The 19,004-nt window shown below is 39.6% G+C and overlaps 1 long non-coding RNA gene across 4 annotated transcripts in view; it reads right to left on the bottom strand.

Moving 5' to 3' along the window:
• LOC106946873 (uncharacterized) overlaps positions 1 to 19,004 on the bottom strand; it is a 95,170-nt gene that overhangs the window by 9,830 nt on the left and 66,336 nt on the right. Inside the window, exon 5 of one of the 4 annotated variants that reach the window (XR_001424843.1) lies at positions 7,880 to 8,174. The exons of 1 other annotated variant lie outside the window; for it this stretch is intronic. This is a non-coding gene — a long non-coding RNA (uncharacterized LOC106946873). Of the gene's footprint in view, positions 1 to 7,879; positions 8,175 to 10,799; positions 11,299 to 19,004 lie in introns of those variants that run through there. 2 more of the 4 variants (XR_001424845.1, XR_001424844.1) reach the window with 2 other exon arrangements.

Here is a 19,004-nt window from a genome sequence, read left to right as displayed (position 1 = left end):
TAAAAAAAAAAAAAAAAAAAAACAACAAAAATAATTATAAAAAAAAAAAAAAAAAAAAAAAACACTGGCTAAAATGCTAAAGAAATCTGAAAGAGTGTTTTATTTTTCTAGCTTTTTGGACAAAAACTGAAAGTAGCAGTTCCTAGATTGTGCTATAAAATGTCCCAATGTGTGAGGAAAATACATGATACCTTAAAATGAAAATAAGGAAAATGTCTCACTGCTGTGTTTGTTTTCCAACCCGATCTCATCGGATCCCACTCCTAAATGGCTTGTGGCAAACTGCAAACTGGACCTTTTCCGGTCTTTCCTTCAACAATCCTTACCCTTTTCCTACAAAGGCCAGATTTGAGTGAGCTAAAAAAGAAAAAGAAAGACTTGTGTCAGCAAATTCTCCACCGAGGCTCAGTATCTTCCCAGCTCTTCCACAGAAATGATGGACATCTTGGCTGCTTCTCTGATTAATACTCTTCTTACCCCGCCTTCCAGTTCTGGGAGTCGGCCATGTTTTTGTTTTGTGGAGCTTCGTGCACATTGTCTGCCATGTCTGCTGTGTTCCTTTGTCTTTGTGATTCTCTCTACTTAGTGTTCTTCACAAAAGCTACACACAGGTGGACTGTTCAATAATTAGGTGGCTTCCAGAGCCAGCTGGTTCCTGAAAGGAGACAAAGAATGTGAGGCAAAGCTCTGCGCGCAGAAGATCCGAATGGCTCACAAAGCAGAACATCTGCAGTGAAGATACTGCAAGCTGCAGCTCTTCGCAGTCTTCCCATGTCCCCGTTTCCACTGTTTAGCAAATTGTCAGACAACCTACAAAGAGAATTATGGGCCCTGAGGGGTCTTGGGGAAATTGCACCACAGGCAGTTTTATCTGAGGGAGCTGCAGGGCCTAGACAATGCTCCATTTAAGTATGATGACAGACTGGAGGGGATGTACCCAGCCCCTTTCTATAAACTTGACAAAACCGTTACAGCTGAAAACTTAACATTTCTGACATCCCTCGCTGAAGCTGTCGCCACGGGGCAAAAGTCATCTGCCATAAATTCGGCTCATCAGACAAGTTGAAGACAGTTGCCATATATTATTTTTGGATTTGTTTCATTAGTAGTGTAAAGTTTGGAGGCTTTAAACAAACAGTTTACCCTTACAACTGCTTTGATTAACCTTTTGCAGGAAAATCTTCCATCAAAAGGATGTTGTTGTTTTTTTTTTTTCACTATAAAACTCTGAATTGTTAACTTCGATGATGGCGGATACAGCCAGCAGGTTTGGCTGGTATGCTGCTCTGATAAGTTCACATGAAGCCTGCTTCGGGGGTGTGTGGGGGCTCATAACAGAGAAAGATAGCCTCTAAATGGATGCACAACACATTCAGGGGAGTGTGTTCACTTTGAAGTGGTTATTAATACACAGACGGGGAATTCCTGCAGGGATGGAGGCGAGACAGTAGCCCTGCGCTGCTGTGTTCAAGGAAGCTCATTTTTCTTCCTCCGCTAGGTTAACATGTTGGGTCGTTGCTTTTGCCTCTTCAGTGTAATTTGAATTAACGCCACACGTGATGGCAGCAGAGAGATGAGAGATGTGAATGAACCTCCTCTCAGGTGTTTGTGCGCCGGCCCGTTTATGACCGCCGCTCTTTGTGAGTCACATCACCCGTCATATTTGTGATGAAACTCTGCCTGCAGCTGCTTCTAAATGCATCCCTCTCTTTCTTTATTTGTGAAATGTGCGCTCGCCTTGTGTTCTGTGCCGTGTATGCAGGAGTTTCTCATTAAACGCATAATGAAGAGGGGTGTCAGGGACAGGCAAGGTGTTTTATAAAGAGGAAACCAAGGGAGGAGAAGCGAGCCAAGTCACACCGCCTCACCCTGGGCTCAAAGGCGACAGCTTCTCAAGTGAGCATTGGACTTTTTCCCTATTCCAATGCTCAGGGTGAGGCAGATAAACAGAAGAAGGAGGCTGACTGAGTCTGAGGAGGCTGCCTGACCCGTCCATGGTGATGAATAATGAATGAGCAGGACAGAAGCGGTTACCATTTGGAGACAGTTTCCTGATGAATGATTACTGGCTCCATTGGGTCTGTATTTGCATAGGAGATGAAAATGTCGAAGGGAAGACACATGGGTGTTACAGTAATACGAGGCGGTTATACTTTTGACTGCTGAGCACGCATCTCTTGTAATGTCTTCTAACCAAGCAGCCCGGCTGGTCGAAAGAGACCTCACGTAAAACTGAATTCGTTAAGATTTGGAGGGAGACGTTCACTTCTAGTGCGTTTATCTGTTGTTGAGTTTCAGGGATGTTTGCTACTGTAGGAGTTCAAATGCATGTGTGTGTTGTTCTTCACAGCTTTTCTGAGTCCTTGGAGGGAGCTAAAGATCAGGGTGATGGCAAGGAGGCTTTCCAACCTTACAGGAGAACAGAAATAAAATCTCAAAATATCAATAATGCATAAATATCATTCAGTAAAGCACTTCTGCAACAGGGACCCATTTCTCTGATCTAGAACATTTTTGTCAATAATTGATGTGTCACTGAAAATCCAGTGTTACTTTTTCAATATTCAGTGTTAAAAAGGAATTTAAATAAGTAATCTTTTCTATCATTTTACAACAAGGACATTTAATGATTTATAAAAATAAAAAAAATAAAAAAACACTTGAGTTCTCCTCAAAAGACCTGGCGCTTCTCATCCAAGATAAGTCAAAATAAAATGCAAGTGGAAAAATTCATTCTGCTACTGTTGCCTCAGTTATTTGATACACTGCAATCATACAACAAATAACACCCACTTTAGTTAGTTAATTGGTTAGCTAGCTAACTAGCTAGCTAATCTTCCACTTCCTCCATGGAGGACACCTAGAGAAACATTTTAGGTGTTTCTCTGTCATATCCAGCCATGTTTTGCTAAGATTGTTATGATTTTCCAGCCACAGTTATTTGATTGAATGTCATCTCTGACCCAAATGTTTTGTTTGTTGGCGTTTTGGGATCCATTTCTTTGTTAATCATTCTGGTTTTTCCCTTTTGGTGAAGCAAGGATATGAGATTCTCTGAAACAAGTAATCGACTCTCTGCGAGATGCGGATGATGGAGCTTCCATCTTGGCAGCGCTGGATCCTGGAACATCCCTGGCTTCCCTACTAGACTACAAAGTGCAGGAACTAAATAGTACTAAATAGTACTATTTAGTACTATTACTAAATAGTAGTAATTTACTACATAAATTACTACTATTTATGTAGTAATTAGTATCATAATGGCATTATTGTTGCTAGAAACTGCTTCCCAACGACTGTGACGCTCACTGTCCTGCAGGTAGCAGCATGGCGGGCTACGGCGTTTCTGTCCGGTTATCGAGTCTGGCAGGATCGGCGGATACAGTACCAGCTTTTGCCCTCTTCATGAACTGCTTGAATGTGAATTTTGCTGCCAAATTATCCAGGCGCCGATGCCGTGTTCTGCTCATGGGTTTTACTGCAGAAAACAAGTAAACCCCACTGAAGAACAAACATGGACAAAAGCAGAAGAAAGAAAATGAGCCAAACTTGGAATTACTTCATATCTGGTACCTTAAGGTGACGCACATGAAAAGCAGACAACATTTTCTAAATAAATACAACCTAAAGTCCAGTGGGACTTATGCATGTTTTTTTTTTCCTCCTCATGACCCGTTCTTCACTGTTGTCACTTATATTTTAAAACAATATTATTTATTTTATTACAGTCATTAGGGAATTGTTGATGATGCTGATGGCACAGCAACAAGAAGTAGTATTTATATCTTTTCACTGCAAAAACACAAAATCTTGCCAATAACACAAAACTAACTTCAAAGCAACTTTTTAGCAAGTTAGAGAACTTATTTTAAGTCAATAATTCCTTAATATTGATGAAAATGTTCTAGTTCCATTGGAAGATTGTTTAACTGGTAAGAATGTTTTTCCCCATGTTAAAAGTTAATTTATCTGCCAATAAAGCAGGTTCTTTTTCATCAAAATGAAGGAATTATTTACTTAAAACATCCTGCTGAAAAGTCGCTTTGTTTTGTCTGATTTCAAGTTTACTAAAATATTTTCACTAGAAAAGATAAAAATTACTTGGTAAGATTTTGTGTTTTTGCTGTATGAGAGGCTCTTTTCCAACCAGATGAATAAAATACTAGCTGAATTCATTCAATATATTCTTACACATTTTTACTATTCATCAGTGGAAAAAAAATAAAGAGTGAACTGTTAGAGAATCTGTGCATATGGTTTACTGAAATAAGGATTGCAAACTGGTTCTCAGGCTTTCCAAAGTTGAGGGAACAGATTTTCATCAGTTTTTTTCTTTTTGCCTCCTGGCACTCAGTGGGCTCCGTGCATTTGTTACCAGGCGGCGTGTTATACCAGCGCAGAAAGAAATGTTGTGAAACTAAGGTGAGAGAAATGCCTCAGGAGGCTGAAAAAGATTAATGAGGTGAGCCATAATGATGATTTTAGCAGAAAATTAAACAAAACCAGTTGATTCATCCTTTTGCAGACAGATGAGGGCTGAGCGCCGTTCATTTCGCAGCAGCAGCTGGGATGCCGCGCAGCAGCATCAGCTCCCAGTGAAGTGAGGGGAGATGAGGATTTCACGGTCATCGCATCACCTCACAAGGTGGACGCGCCGCTGGGAGGACGCCGTCTGACATTCGGCGGGGCGACAAGCATCCCCGCCAATGTTGGATGTCTGTTTACGGCCCGCGCCGCCACTTCTTGCCTCGCCACGTAGGGTCGTGCTCAGTTTGATCAGCTTTTTGAGTCGGCTTAATCTTGTCAGGCTTGACAATGAAGGCTGAGCTCTTCTGTTCTTCTTAGCGGAGAAATCGGCCTACAGCTTGCCCTATTCAAATCGGCCCCGAGATCCCCGCAGAATCCATAATCATTTCTACGAGGGATTTATGGATGTATCAAACATCCCGAAGTTAAAGCGCTGATCTGCATTCATTCCCGACGTAAGTCTCACTGAATACTTAATGGCCTTGCTAAATTCTGAAGTCCCCCCCTCTCCCCATCCCGCTGCACTTCAACTACGCTTAAGATATGCAAAAGGCGGGTGGAAAAGAGAGAGAAGTCATCTTTTCTGCCTGGATGAAAAGAGATAAAGAGACAAGTGTCTTTTAGTGCTCTCAGGGTCGGCTGGAGCAAAGAAAAGGAGAGGAGAGGTGCGGCGGTGAAGGAGAAAGCAGAGAGGAAGAAGGTGTGAGCCGTCATTACCACAAGGCTACTTTAAAATCTTCCACGATGGCACTTAGTTCAACCATTTGTAATAGAGGCCTTCTTTCACCGCACAGCACGTCTGTAAAGGAAGGAGATGCTGCACATGTGGGAGGATGAGTGAGCAGAGTACAGAGTGGATACTCTGCCTCCCAGATGTTTGGCCTCTTTGATGGAGGAGAAATCAAATGCATTCTTTTTGTCTCTTAGAAATGTGATGAGCGTTGCTCTTCAGGGCCACAATCTGGAGCCTCCGACGCTTCTGCATGTTTAGCTGCTTTTGTGATTTACAAGGATCAGTTGTTCTCAATATCTACAAGCACAAATGGTCGCTCGCGTTAATATTTACAGGTGATGTCAGCTTTACAATTGAGTTGTAGTTTGTCGTCGAATTACAACTAATCTCAAGGTAACTTACAAGGCAGAGAGGTCCAGTTTATTCCCAGTTATGTTGGTCCAAATGATCTAAAATCAATAAAATGTATTCTCAGCCAATCACTCTAAATTCAGCTCTAATTTGATGGATTTCGTTGTCCTGTGATTCTGTCATTTATGGAGGAATTTGACTACCAGTCATCCTAACTGTATCAGATAGTAATATTTATTATTTTGTTTATTAAAAAAAACACTTAAAAATAAATATTTCTGGGATTTATTGGTTTCTTTTTAAACCGTAGCGGAGAGAGCTTGTAAAAGAAAATGCATTACAGTACATAAAAACATTTCTTCATGTTTTTGATTCACATCTTTAAAACATCTAAATTAGATAAACTTGGAGTGAAATAAGCAGCAGTTTAGTCATGTTCAGTTGTACGACATGCTAAAATTATATCAACCCAATCATGTAAGTCACTGCAGCAAAGACCTTTTTACTTTTGCACATTTGCGGCACAGATTCAAACTGAAACATCAGCGAAGCGAGAGCCTCTGAAATGTACCAGCTTCATGTGTGGACATGTGCTGATTGCATCCAGACAAACAAAAACCTTTGGCAAGCTGGCCTATTAACGAGCACATCAGGCACAAACAAAGCTCGAGCTAAAAACAATCTCCAGAACCGTCTTTAGTTTACTCGGTCGCTGGAAGCCTCTTTGTTTAAACACGTGGCACATTTGGTGAGTCTTTTTATATTTAACTGACCTATTGCCAGCATTAAATCTTCTCTCTCACATATATCGCTCCTTCATAGAGCACCCTCATCATTTTGCACAGAACATGCCAGTTATCAGAGCAGAGGAGGAAAACAAGAAAAGGCGAAACGTGAAACCTCTCGGATTGGTTTCCTGCAAGTTATTACTGATCTGTTGTTTATGTAAATATTGTCAGTTCACTATAAATGATGAGACTCGGCACATTCAAGGGAAAGTTGCATATTTACTTAAACTAGAGCTGCTGAAACATGAAACTGTTAAACATCAAATCTGACATTTTTGTGAAACGTGTGCATATATTGCAGCTCCATTTTGTATAATGTATATTTTTCTACTTTCTTCATATTAGAACCAACTGACAACCTGAGGATGAACACTTGATTCTCTGTTTCCAGTAAAGGAGCACCTGCAAGTAGTCAGTTAATTATCAGCTGGTTAAATCAGAAAGTAGGTCACGTAACTCTCCGTTGGAGCCGCTCCATGCATTCCGGAGGTAAGTGATTCCTCATCAGTGCAGACTGAGAGTCTGCATAAAGTAAAATATGATTGATTTATGGCATTACTGGGCCGTGGCTGCAGAATTTTCTAAAACATTTTCTTGTCCAACAAAAAAGAAGTTAGGAAAGCATACAGCTCTCTTTTATTAAGGCAAAAATCTAAAATCATTTTTTGGGTATGTTTCATTAAAATATTACATGTTTAAGTTATTGCTGAACAGGTAAAAACTAAAATTATTTAGCATTTTTAATTGTGAAATAAAAAAAAACAAAAAGGTTTGGGGCCCACTGAAGTAAACAAATTAAATCCGAAGAGAAATTTAGCTTAAAATATTCCATATTAAATGGCTTCAAGGTGAATGCAGCCTGAGAACCGGAGAGAAGAGATACTTCTGCTGGGTAAATTACTTTGTAGTTGCAGGTGGCATTTTGTCCTGCTTTAGAGCGGTTCTCAAGCTGCCATGGGACAAGCGGGTGACACGCGCTGCCACCCTGCCGATTCATTGCCGGCTCCTTAATATAGGATGTAGCTCAGGGCTACGTCATGTCAAGGACTGTGTCTGCATTCCTGGTACTGGTGGAGGAGTTGTGGAGCAGAGCTGTGGCGGCTGCTGGAGGACGCAAACTGTCTGTCTCCGCGTGTGAAGCAGGAGTTGACACAATTTATTTTCTTGTAATGAAGCTTGAAGCTCTTAAGGTTCTCTGACTATTTGTCAGGTGCAGAGTCTGTTTTTACCTTTTTGGTCAGCACTGACTGGCCAGCTCTCAAAATAAATTGCAGTGGAAATAAAATTAGATGTTCACCATGAAGTCGACAATAAAAACAAGAGGAATGCAGACGTTATAACCTTTTACACTGATGCAGAAACACGTATAACTCTTGTGTTGGCAAACTAAGACGGAATGAGGAACATTTGCATTGCAACCTACATTATTATAAATATTTATTTTGGTTTTATAATGTTCATATAGGATGAAAACAGACCTATGACATAAATTCACCTGGTCTGGTCTTTACTGGACAAAGTTTTCTCACTATCCTGCATGTTTCATGCATTTCTCTGCCTTCACATATCCAACTTAAAGAAACAGGTGATTGAAAGGCTTCGTACCTGCATGCAGAAGAGGCACTGCAGGTGTGCAGGAAAACATTCAACATAAGAAGTGCAGTGAAAGATGAGGGGCAGGATTGAGCATCTCAGCTTGACACCCCATCCAAACGCAGACGAGATTAGCCGCAAGCTTTTTGTCGTTTATGTGGCGTTCACACACATCCGGAGTTCTGGGAGACCAGAAATGATCATTTTGAAAACGTGTCCCAGAAGAATAACTTGCTTTGTTGAAATTTTATTATTAAATAAAGAACTACATTACAGAGACTGTCAGTTCAGCCATGCTAACTCTGTTGATGTAGATCTGAAATGATATGCCTCTACTTTTCATTGTCATAGTTTTTCTTCCTACGTTGAAGCTATTTTAAAAAACTGTTATCGGCTAACATCGGTATCAGCAGGTCTGAGGATTAACCTGCAGCTGCAGACCAACCTTCTCTACAGCCGCTACAACTGCATTGTAACAGCTGTAATAGTCACGATACGCTGAATGTTTTCAAAAAGAAACCTTGAAAACACGCCCCTAAAGACTTATTGATGCGTTGCTTTGTGGAACAATTGGCCTCTTAAATACAACAGAAACACGGAACCGCTCTCAACTTTCTTTTGCATTTATTTTAAATCAAGTACTTCACTAGAGCAGCGTTGTTGTGAGGGGAAGAAATACAGCCGTGTTGCTCTGTATCAGAACAGGTAATAAATGTGTCATGATAATTATGTGCAGGTTGGACAGTGAACAATTAACATTATGTTCAATGCCAACACTCTAATTGCAAGTAGGTTTCCAATGGTGAAGCTAAATGGAGCGTAGGAGGATGGAGGTCAGAGCCGTGACTTTCATTCAGAGAAAGCAGAGAATGTTTCCAAACCAGACCTTCAATAAATGGGGTTTCTTTTTATTTTAGACATTGCAATCATTTCCTAACCTCAATCAAGAATTTTACAATCCTACCCTTACAGGCAAACTAATTGCTTTGGATAAATATTTTTAAAAGCTCTCTCTTTTCTCCTCTATCTTAATACCAACATTACAAACAAAAATGCATCAATTATGAAAATGTGAGAGATTTTTCATCCTTTCTGTGCGACAAAGGGTAAAAAAAAAAAAAAAACGAAAACAAATTAACAAAAGGTCCATAAGTCTAACACATGGCGTATTCAATTTAAAACGCGTTAATGTCTGAAAGAACAGGACATTTTATAGAGCCTAATTTCAACTTTTTCAAAGCACATTCGAGAAAATCATGGATCAGTAGAGGAAAAATATCATGTGCTCATAACATTTATGTGTGAAATAAAACAGGAAATAGTAGCTGTCTTAGCTGACGCAATAAAACCGAGCGTCCTCTTATTTGCTATTCAGCACATTTTGTGACTTTAATGCAAACCTGTTTTAAATCAGCTCTGTTATTACAGCGAAGATGCAAAGACATGCTGCAGGAGCCGAGGAGAGCATCAGCGTCGCTCCATCACCTTCAGCCCAGGTTCTGTTGTAGTCAGATGAGGAACCCGATGACAGGTTAAGAATAAGGGTTAGATTTCCGAAACGTTGGGCTCTTTAAAGCTTAGAGGTGTATGTCTGCCCAAGCATGCCAAATTGGCAGTGAGTTCAAAGAGAATCGGTAAGAGCAGAGAGTTAAGGTGAGACCCGGTTATCTCTCTGCAGCTCTAAAGCCTCTGTAATGATGGCTCCATCAGCCTCCCTTTGGAGAGCGGCGGACCACAGCCCCCAGGATCTGCACGACTCATTTTCAGCATCACAACTCGTGCTTTCCTCAAGACATCACATCATCAGCTCTTTAGCCTTCAACACGCAAAGTGGAAGATTTTAAGAAACTGAAGAAAAAATATTAATTCTCATCTCATCGTTATGAATCAAATCAAATTAAATTTGTATAGCACATTTCAGCAGCAAGGCATTTCAAAGTGCTTTACGTCATTAAACACAAAGACACAGAGTCATGCAACGTTGAATCAACAATCAAAAACATTAAATTTACTGCCGAGTCGAAGTTCTGCCCCTATGGGTGAAAAAGAAAATAAAAACTCCAACCGGCACTCCTTTTCAACAACGGGGGCTGCAAAGAGTAATAAAACCTCTTTGCAGCTTTTAAATTAATGTCAGAAACTTTGACCATCCCTGAAGGGCAAATCTATGAAACAGGAGTCTGAGTTGGTCTTTTATCTGTTTCATATTTTGCCACTTTGTAACCAAAGTCTCATCTATTTTTTCCGAATGATATGACACACCAGCACCGTCTGAAAACTGGACCATTCTGTGTGATAAACTTTCATCCAACCCTCTCCGTTGTTCCTCCAGCTGTGTCATTTTAAGTCTTTTTAGCCTTTTACAGTTTTTCTTCAGACAGTGTCTGTGTTTAATTCCCTCCATCATACCTTAAGATCCGACTAGCTTCCTGGTTAACTCCTGAAGCAAAGCTTCCCTCAGCATGATACTACCACCACCATGTTTTACCTCAGGAATAGTCTCCAGTCATATGTGGTGAACATGTTGGGATTAGATGGGATTCCTATGAAATCCTTATCTGTCTCTAATGGTTAAATCCACAAAACACAGTTGTTGCATCAACAGATCCTGATATCATCCAGAGCTGCCATGACCTCTTGGCTGCTTTATCCCTGACCTAGCTGCTGTTTGTTGGTGATCATGATACTTTTTGTTCATTAGTAAACCTCTGAGGTGTTCTCCACTCAGCTGGACTTACACTGAGACAAACAGCTAGCATCTTTTACTGAAATAGTTTGGCTGCACTTGGCTTTGAAAGACAGTACAATGAAGATTTTTTAGTTTTTATGTGTTGGTCTGGCATGTAAAGAACCTAAAACACATTAAAAATATGAGGTTTTTCACAAATAAAATGTGTGAAAGTTCAAGGTTTACAGTCGATACTTTCACAAGGCATTGAGTTTGTAATAAATAAGAGAAAATTGACAAAACTTCTGATCTGGTGTATCTTCTTTCAAGTTAGAAAACGTGGTATTTGCTGTAGATCACAATTCAAGATCCAAAATTCTCTGAAAAACATAAATGATGTTTTTTTTTTAAATCTTCCTGCCAGCTATTTGCTTCATCAAAGCGTTGTAGCATGCAGGCTCCATCTTGATGCTGCAGGTGCCCCAATCAGCCAACACAAGGCACTGTGGTGAAAACAGGGATGAGAGCCCTTATTGGCTTTCCACCTCGAGTGCTTGTTTGAACACATGAGCAGGCCACAGTCTCCACCTGCAGTCAGCCTCTATCTTAATGGCAGCAAAGCAAAACGGGCAACCCGGCTGTCAAATGAGAATTAGAGTATTTTAGTTATACTGTGTGAATTCTTCTTATTAAAAAAAAACAACACACACACTGTCCGTCTTTGTTAAGGCTGGTCAGTCCTTGTCTTTACTTTTTCCTCCACTGTCCATCATTTTGGCTGACAAGGTCAAAAGATCCAGTCATTTTACCTGTTTATTTAATATAGTAATAATAACATATTGAATTGCATTTAATCTTCATTCAGTTTAATTTATATTCAGTTTGTACAAGCTGAGCAGAATATCCACATTGTACCATCACACATCAAGAAGATCAATACATGTAACTTTGTCTCTGCAGTGACAGAAAACACTGACTGTGAACCCAGTAACTACATGTAGTTACATGAAGTTACATGTAACTACATGTTCAGTTCAAGCTAATTTATCTGTGGAAGTAGTGCAGCTAGTTGGGTTCACAGACAGCAGGAGTTACAAAAGTTAAAAACAGTTAAAAATCAACCCGGACCTTCTCCCTCCTGATGTGTTTGTTGATTTGATCAAGCTGCAGCCTTTGTCTGAATTTACATCATATTATTTATACCACTGACATCAGAGCAGATTTATAAGTGAACCAACTCTAGATGTTTGCCTTTTTTTGTTCCTCATGCTGGGCTACATGATGGTGGGGCATTTTCTCCTTGGTTACCAATGGTTAGACACATACCTTCTCCATAATGTAATATTTAATTGCATTTTACTAATCTTACTTATGAAGTATACATGAATGGCCTGACCTTATAGAAACTGCCAGTCCGTTTGATTGACAGCGCTGTCGGCTTTCTTCATTTAAAGATTCTCAATAAAATGCATCCTTTCTGTTCGAGCAGAAATACTGACAAATGATCTGAACCTCACTTGTGACAAAAACAATTAAAGAGACTTTTAAGTTGGCAGCACTTTTTCATAATAGTGTGGATAGCCTTTTAAAGTGGACCGGACAACAAAACTCCCACAATCAGAGCCAACATTTCACTGAAAACTCTCGTGTTCCTCCTAAATCCCAGGTTTGATAATAACCCAGAAACTCCTTTCCAATACCCTGAAGAAAACTGCAAGGCTGACAAGTGTGACCCATCAATTGTTAAGACATTTTCCTTTTGGACAAATCTCAAATAAATCTCGTCCACTCCTGATTCAGACTCAACCTATGAGTTGGTGACCTCCACTCAGGTCAGTGGTTGTCTTCTGAAAAGTTGCAGACATTCTGATTTCAGACTTTACTTGATTTGGACCAGTAATTAAAACTAAATTCAGATATAATTTCATTTATTTTAATTGGAGGGGACAAGGCAGTAGACTGCAGAGGCACCATGCCTGCAGCCACTGTAATAAGCTGCGTCTTCATCCAAAGCCAACTGCTAAATGTTACTTGCAACAAATTAAAACCGAGCCTAATTGAAACAGTTTCTGGCTATTGTTAGCCGTGTCCTTTTATACCACCACTTCCAAACTCATCAAAACAAAAACTGTAATTTGTGGACCTGCTTTTAGGGAAAACTGTTTCAGTTCAGGTTACAAATGTGATTTGATTCTGTCTGACAGTCAAACAAATGTCACAGGAAAGCTCTTTAATGGGTACTAACCACAATTAATTGGATGTTTGTGTTAAGGAGTGGAAAAAAAGACCTTTTGGTAACACAGGAGGATGTGTGTTTTCGTGTCCATGTGCCATTTTTAGCGAAGGAATGCTGGAAACCATTACTAACTTTATTTGCAAAATGCTTGTGGGTCTGAGTTTAATTGGAAACCAATTAAAATCACAGCATGAAAACTCTTATAATAGTCAAGAGCTTGTCTACAAGAATTCAAGTTTATAGAAAATGCCTCATTTCACTAACACTTCCCATTTAGTCTACACTGAGGTTTTAGTAGGGGCCGTGTGACATGAAAGGCGGCGGAGGACACAGCAACTTGGTAATGTGCAGCTCAGAACATTGCAAACTGCAAAGCCAAGGATGCCCCGATTCAGCCGATGACCTTGCCAGGCGGCCAGGCATTTATGAGTAGCAGGATCCTAGCTGTGATATGTCAGCCCTACAAGAAAAAGTACTTGTGTGCTCACTTCCACCGTGACCGCAGCTTTTTTGGTTCAGCAAACAACAGCTCTTTCAAAGGTTGCACTCATTTAAGGGCTCCCAATTGGGCACTGACCTGCCAGCCTGGCAAAGTGTGCGCTCATTTCAGTCGAAGCTCTTGACTTGACTTTTTTTCTATTACAGGGAAAAATGGCCAACAACAAAAACTGGAACGCTACGTGGAAGGAAGGAAATTTAAAAAGCAAACACTCCCTGATTCAATTGCCACAGCAGAAAGATTTTAATTCACTTGGGCTGATCTGAGTGAATAAATATTTTAATCACTTTTTCATGTCATGGAGCCAACATGGATGGGCTGATATTTTCAATGTTAATCCTAGAATATGACTCAAATGTCAATATTTTTGGTTGTAACTCTTGAACAGATTGGAAAGGATGGTTTATGGATAAAAATTGACTAATGTAATCCTATCCAAATTTGGAGATTACAAGAAAACAAATTTACATCTGACAAATAAAGAAATTTTGCCTGTTAAAAAAGAAGAAAAAAGTATTTTGAACTTCAGCTGAAGCAAACTTTCTGGTTGCTGAATGGACTGGAATCAAGCATTGGGGTCTTTTAAGATTTGTTTTGTCTCCTGAATAAAAAAAGTCTTAATTTTTTAAGTCCTTTTGACAGCATCAAGTCCTTATCGTGTCCTAAACTGCTGTCACACTGCTGCTCCCTGTTCTGCTGTGTTTGCTGGGAAACTAATGTGTTACAAAGATCTAAACATGACCAGGATGCTGCACAACTTCATGTTTTCACTTCCATTTTAAATTAAGTTTGTGTATTGGGATTAACGGTGTGGAAGTTATTTTTTCGGCTATATTTAGATACGAATGTCACCTTATGTAAAGAAACGTGACTGCAGTGACTGGAGGATCTGCAATCAGTCCAGCATGATGGTACAAGAACTTTCTCCTACGCCATGTTTAGCAATAATCTACTCATTTTTTATTTAGCACACTCCTTAAGATGCTATAAATTACAAATACTACAGAAACAAAATTATGTTGCCATGCAGTCAGAGAATAGCTCAGCAGAGCAAGTTAAACCCTGATGCAGCAGAGGCAGGACAAACAGAAACAGGATTCTAGTCCTCAGGAGTTTCCATCCTGTAATTTATAGATGCATTCCTTCCCACGAATAATTACTGGCTTGACAGCAGAACTACAGTGATGAGGGGATTCAGCCACTTGATTCAGGTTTGTGGGAGATGGGATGTCGCCATTTGCAGTAATATTCCCAGGACCGAAGCTCTACGGTGCTGAACCTGGAAACTTCAAGTGGTGGACACACATCCGCTAAGCACTTACTGCCCAGCAAATGTTTCTGCTTTGTGGTTTAACGCTTGGCTTAATGTTTTACACACTTTGCTTCCCATGAATTAATTTTTTCCAGATACATTTTAAAGCACTTCAAATTGACCTAGATTTCCACTTTGTTTCAGTTCTGGTTCAGGAACGAATCTGTGGACCAGCAACTTAATTAAAACTCTTTCATGCATAACGGTCACTGCAGTGGACAGCTATCTAAGGGTGCGTTCATGCTGCAGCCTGAAGTGACCCAATTCCGATATTTCTGACGACCTGTATCCGATCTTTTCATGGCAGTGTGAACAGCACAGGTCGGATTCTTTGTCGAATCTGACCCATATCCGACACGTATCCGATTCAAATGCGACCTAACGTCCAGGTCGCCTTCATCCGAACTGAACGTCACTGATTCTCAACAAATCTCACTATTCTGCGTCCTGATACGCGCAAGTGGGAAGAAAAACAACAACCATGACGGACTATATAAGGATTAAGTTGTTAATATGCTGCTCCGGCCGGACAACAACTTCAAATATGTAAGCTAAGCTCCACCGTTAGCCTCCATGTTTACTTCCGCAAACACTGAGCACTTCTTCTTTTCATGGCAGTTGGCAGAACACTGAGAACGCTGACGCTATTGCGCCCTCTACTGCGCATGCGGGACACTTTCAGGTCGTTTGCCCGTTTACACTGCAGAATGCATACAGGTCGCATTTACTGGCAGTGTGAACGGACCTAGCAAAAAAATCGGAATTACCAAAAACTCGGAATTGGGTCACTTCATACTGCAGAATGAACGCACCCTTAAAGCTATTTTCTTGTGTTTCTTGTGGATTTTTACTAGTGTATCATGCAATACACTGCCAACTACTGGCCATCCACTGCAAGTGCAAGACATTTTTTGTTAAATCCAATATGGCCGACAGACGAAGAAGCATGCTAACCAACCTAGTCCCTCCTTCCACCTTAGAGGATTCTTGAAAAAAATATTATGAAATCAAGTAACCCCTAACAACCAGTTAAACTGATGCATTTTCCAAAAAACAACTGATCACCTAGAAAAATTCCTACAACATTTTTTTTTTTCATTTTTACAATTTTTTCCACCTTGTTTATGCCTTTAGAAAATCAAAAACACTTTGGGGGAAAAAAAATCCTGATGTAAAAGATCATACTTCATGATAAAGCTGTAAAAAACGACCTATTGACTAAGCTGACTTGGTTTCATCTGAGCATTTAGTTAAAGTAAAACTGATTTTTCTTTCAGGATTTTGGTTTTACTGTTGTCTTTTTACTTTGCAGTTTTACTCTGTCCTGTTGTTTCCATCTGTTCCCATCCGCTCAGCTTTTCTTTAGTTGGTTTTTGTGTAAACTCTACAATACGTGGCAGCAGCAATAATTAGATTTTAGTTATTAGGTTTCGGTTTTAGTAGGGAAGTCGGAATGGCTTTCCACTGGCTTAACATACCAAAGTGAAACTCTACTTTATGAAAAAATTAGACAATTGTTTATACAGAAAACTAGACCTGTTTGCCTAGCTACAATCATGTTTATCTTTCTTTGATTATTTCTCTTCACATCAGCGGTCCTCATGACAAAGCAACAACGACTTTACCATCCGTTTTAAAAATGTACTCGATTACAGCGCCCAATAATCGAGTCATCTCTCCATCCTGCTGCTTTTATAAAACTCAATTCTCACATCCTAAATGTGAAGATAATATAACAGTTCTTTTTATGATGCATGTAGTGTTTAATGTATTAAAATGAATATTTAAAAATATTACACCTGCAGGCAGCATGGAGCATTGTAAAGGACTGAATGTGTTGGTGTTTGATGGCGAAGGCCAGAAAATTACTTTTCTATAAATTGTAAAACGGCCTGAGGACGATGTTTTTCAGGCTACCCTGTAGTTCGCTTCCAGCCTGGTACAAAACAACATTTTCTGGGTTAATGTAAAACATATATGTGTTCTTTGCTTCAAGCATTGGCTCCAATCACCTCACGTCTCTCTCCCACGTCTCCTGAAGTGGCCACTCTCTGCTAAACTTTCAACTTATGAAGGTTGTATGTGGCACACAATTACAACGAGAGAGTAGGAAACGGCTTTACTACTGCATATACAAACGCCTGGGTGGGGTGAATCCAGGGTGTTGCGGTTAGTTTGTAGGTTGAGATGGCTGCCATCCGCGTTTCTGAGGCAACATGTGAAAATGAGGTCTGGTGCCAGATTGAGGAGAGCCGATGTTTGGCTTTGAAGCGGAGCAGCATAGCTGTCAGAATCAGTCATGGATGGGATGCTCCTATCCACAGCCTATTAGAGAGCTGTTTATCAATGCAGCTGCCAATCAGAGCAGCTCTTGCTTTGCCTGTTCTTATCTGAACTCTATAACTCCTACATATAGTGCAAGTCCTGTTCATTATGTGTGGCTTGTACTGCCAGATCCCGCGTCTAATGCAATGCTGGAGAAGCAGTGGGGAAGCTGTGAATGCTATACAACTGCAATGCTCTTGTCTGAGCAGATGGCTGCAAGTGTAAGTGTTAGGAGGAGAAGAGAGTCTGACAAAACATTAAGATCCAGCCCAGAAATACCAGAAATGTTCGTGTTCCTGAAAGTGTACTAACTTGTATTTTTTATTTCCCATTTGGTTTGCAGACTGGCTCAGCCGCTCCCTAAAAGACAATCCAATCATATTTTTTTACCCTTAAAGGAAGTAAAATTCTTAAAATAAGAGCAGAAGTGTGGGAGATATTTTTTCATAAAGGTTTCCTAGCTCTAATATCGACATCAGAAGAATAAATCCAATAATGCAGCTTTTCTCCTGAAAATGATGCCATTTTGATGGACTTTATAGCATAATAAGCTGCGCTGAATTTATGCTTGTTAAATATGTCACCATTTATTCAGAACTACATGAAACGACGACTGTCAAACAAACAGGCCACAGATTAAACCTAAAATATATTCAATAACGTGCACTGCATGCATCACATCTAAGCGATCTAATTTTCATTTCCCGTTTACTTTGGCTCATAGAAAAACCTGCATACAAGAGGATCTTTATTTTAAGCATAAAGTCCATCAGATTTATGGATTTCACATTGATATTAGGCTTTTGTTTTATTTTCCCATGGGGGAATTACATTACAACATCAGCTCCGATAATCATTAAAGAAAACAAAACAATTATTGTGATATTTCTTAGGTCAAAAATCAAACATAAAGGCTCAAATGTATCATCACTTTGTGAAGCCGTCAACAAAATCCAATTCTGGGTTGGTTTTGTCAGCTCTTCCTCATACAAAATTGATACATTTTAATTGCTTGACTGGTTTTCTAGCTTTTAAACCAAAATGGTTTGTCTAAAATTTAAAGCTGAGCTGGTCAAATGACTTCTGGAGAAATATTTTATGGTCAGACAAAACAAGACAAGTAGTACATCTGAGAAACTCGAGGTAAAACTTTGCAGGTGTGCAAACAGAGTAAACCTACATATTGACTTTTTTCCAAAATAAAAGGCATAAAAAATAATTAACATGAAAAAGAGATTTACAGAGAAACAAAACACAACAAAACCCATACAACATAATCAAACCAAACCAAAAGACAAACAAATAATCAGCATGGTGCAGATAAAAAAAAACACAAGATCATCCTCATTCAGCATAGTTGAATATGAAATATATTGAAAATCCATTTGTATCGTATTTTGTGACATTTTTAGTGATAGTGTTTGCCATCTTACTGATAAACAAACTTGTATGCCTGAGGGAAACAATAATGTTTTCTAATATTTTAAAATGTATCCAATAGTGCTACTGACACTAAAGTAAAACAGACGAGCCACTGCCTTTCACACAGCTATCACCCAATATTGCTGTGGTCTTTACAAAGTTAAACTCAGATTAATTTTGGCTATTCAACAAGTGACTGAGGTGTCATTTTACATTACCTGACTCAGGAGCCGAGCGCCTGTCAGTTTTTATTTAAATTGAAAAATATGTCTACCTCTCCTTGTTCCACCGGGTGTAAACACTTCAGGTGCAGATATATTATTTTTATTGGCTGATTCTATTTTGCCTGGCCTTATTTATCGCTTTAATCAACCCAAATAAATTATGTATATCAAATAGAGAGCTAGGCCCTTTCAATCTTGTGCCATTCAGTTGTGTGTTCCCTGGAAATCTGCAGCTCAGGTCTGATGGTTAAGCGTGTCAGTGTGCATTTCTTTATTTTAAATTTTCCTGTTTCCCAACACTTTGCTAAGAGAAGGCCTATAAATGT

Source organism: Poecilia latipinna, unplaced genomic scaffold (genome assembly GCF_001443285.1).
Source record: "Poecilia latipinna isolate Pla-1442-1.1 unplaced genomic scaffold, P_latipinna-1.0 Scaffold210, whole genome shotgun sequence".
Classification (NCBI taxonomy): domain Eukaryota; kingdom Metazoa; phylum Chordata; class Actinopteri; order Cyprinodontiformes; family Poeciliidae; genus Poecilia; species Poecilia latipinna.
The sequence above is the reverse complement of the archived record's forward strand: the minus strand, read 5'-3'. Positions and strand labels throughout refer to the sequence as shown.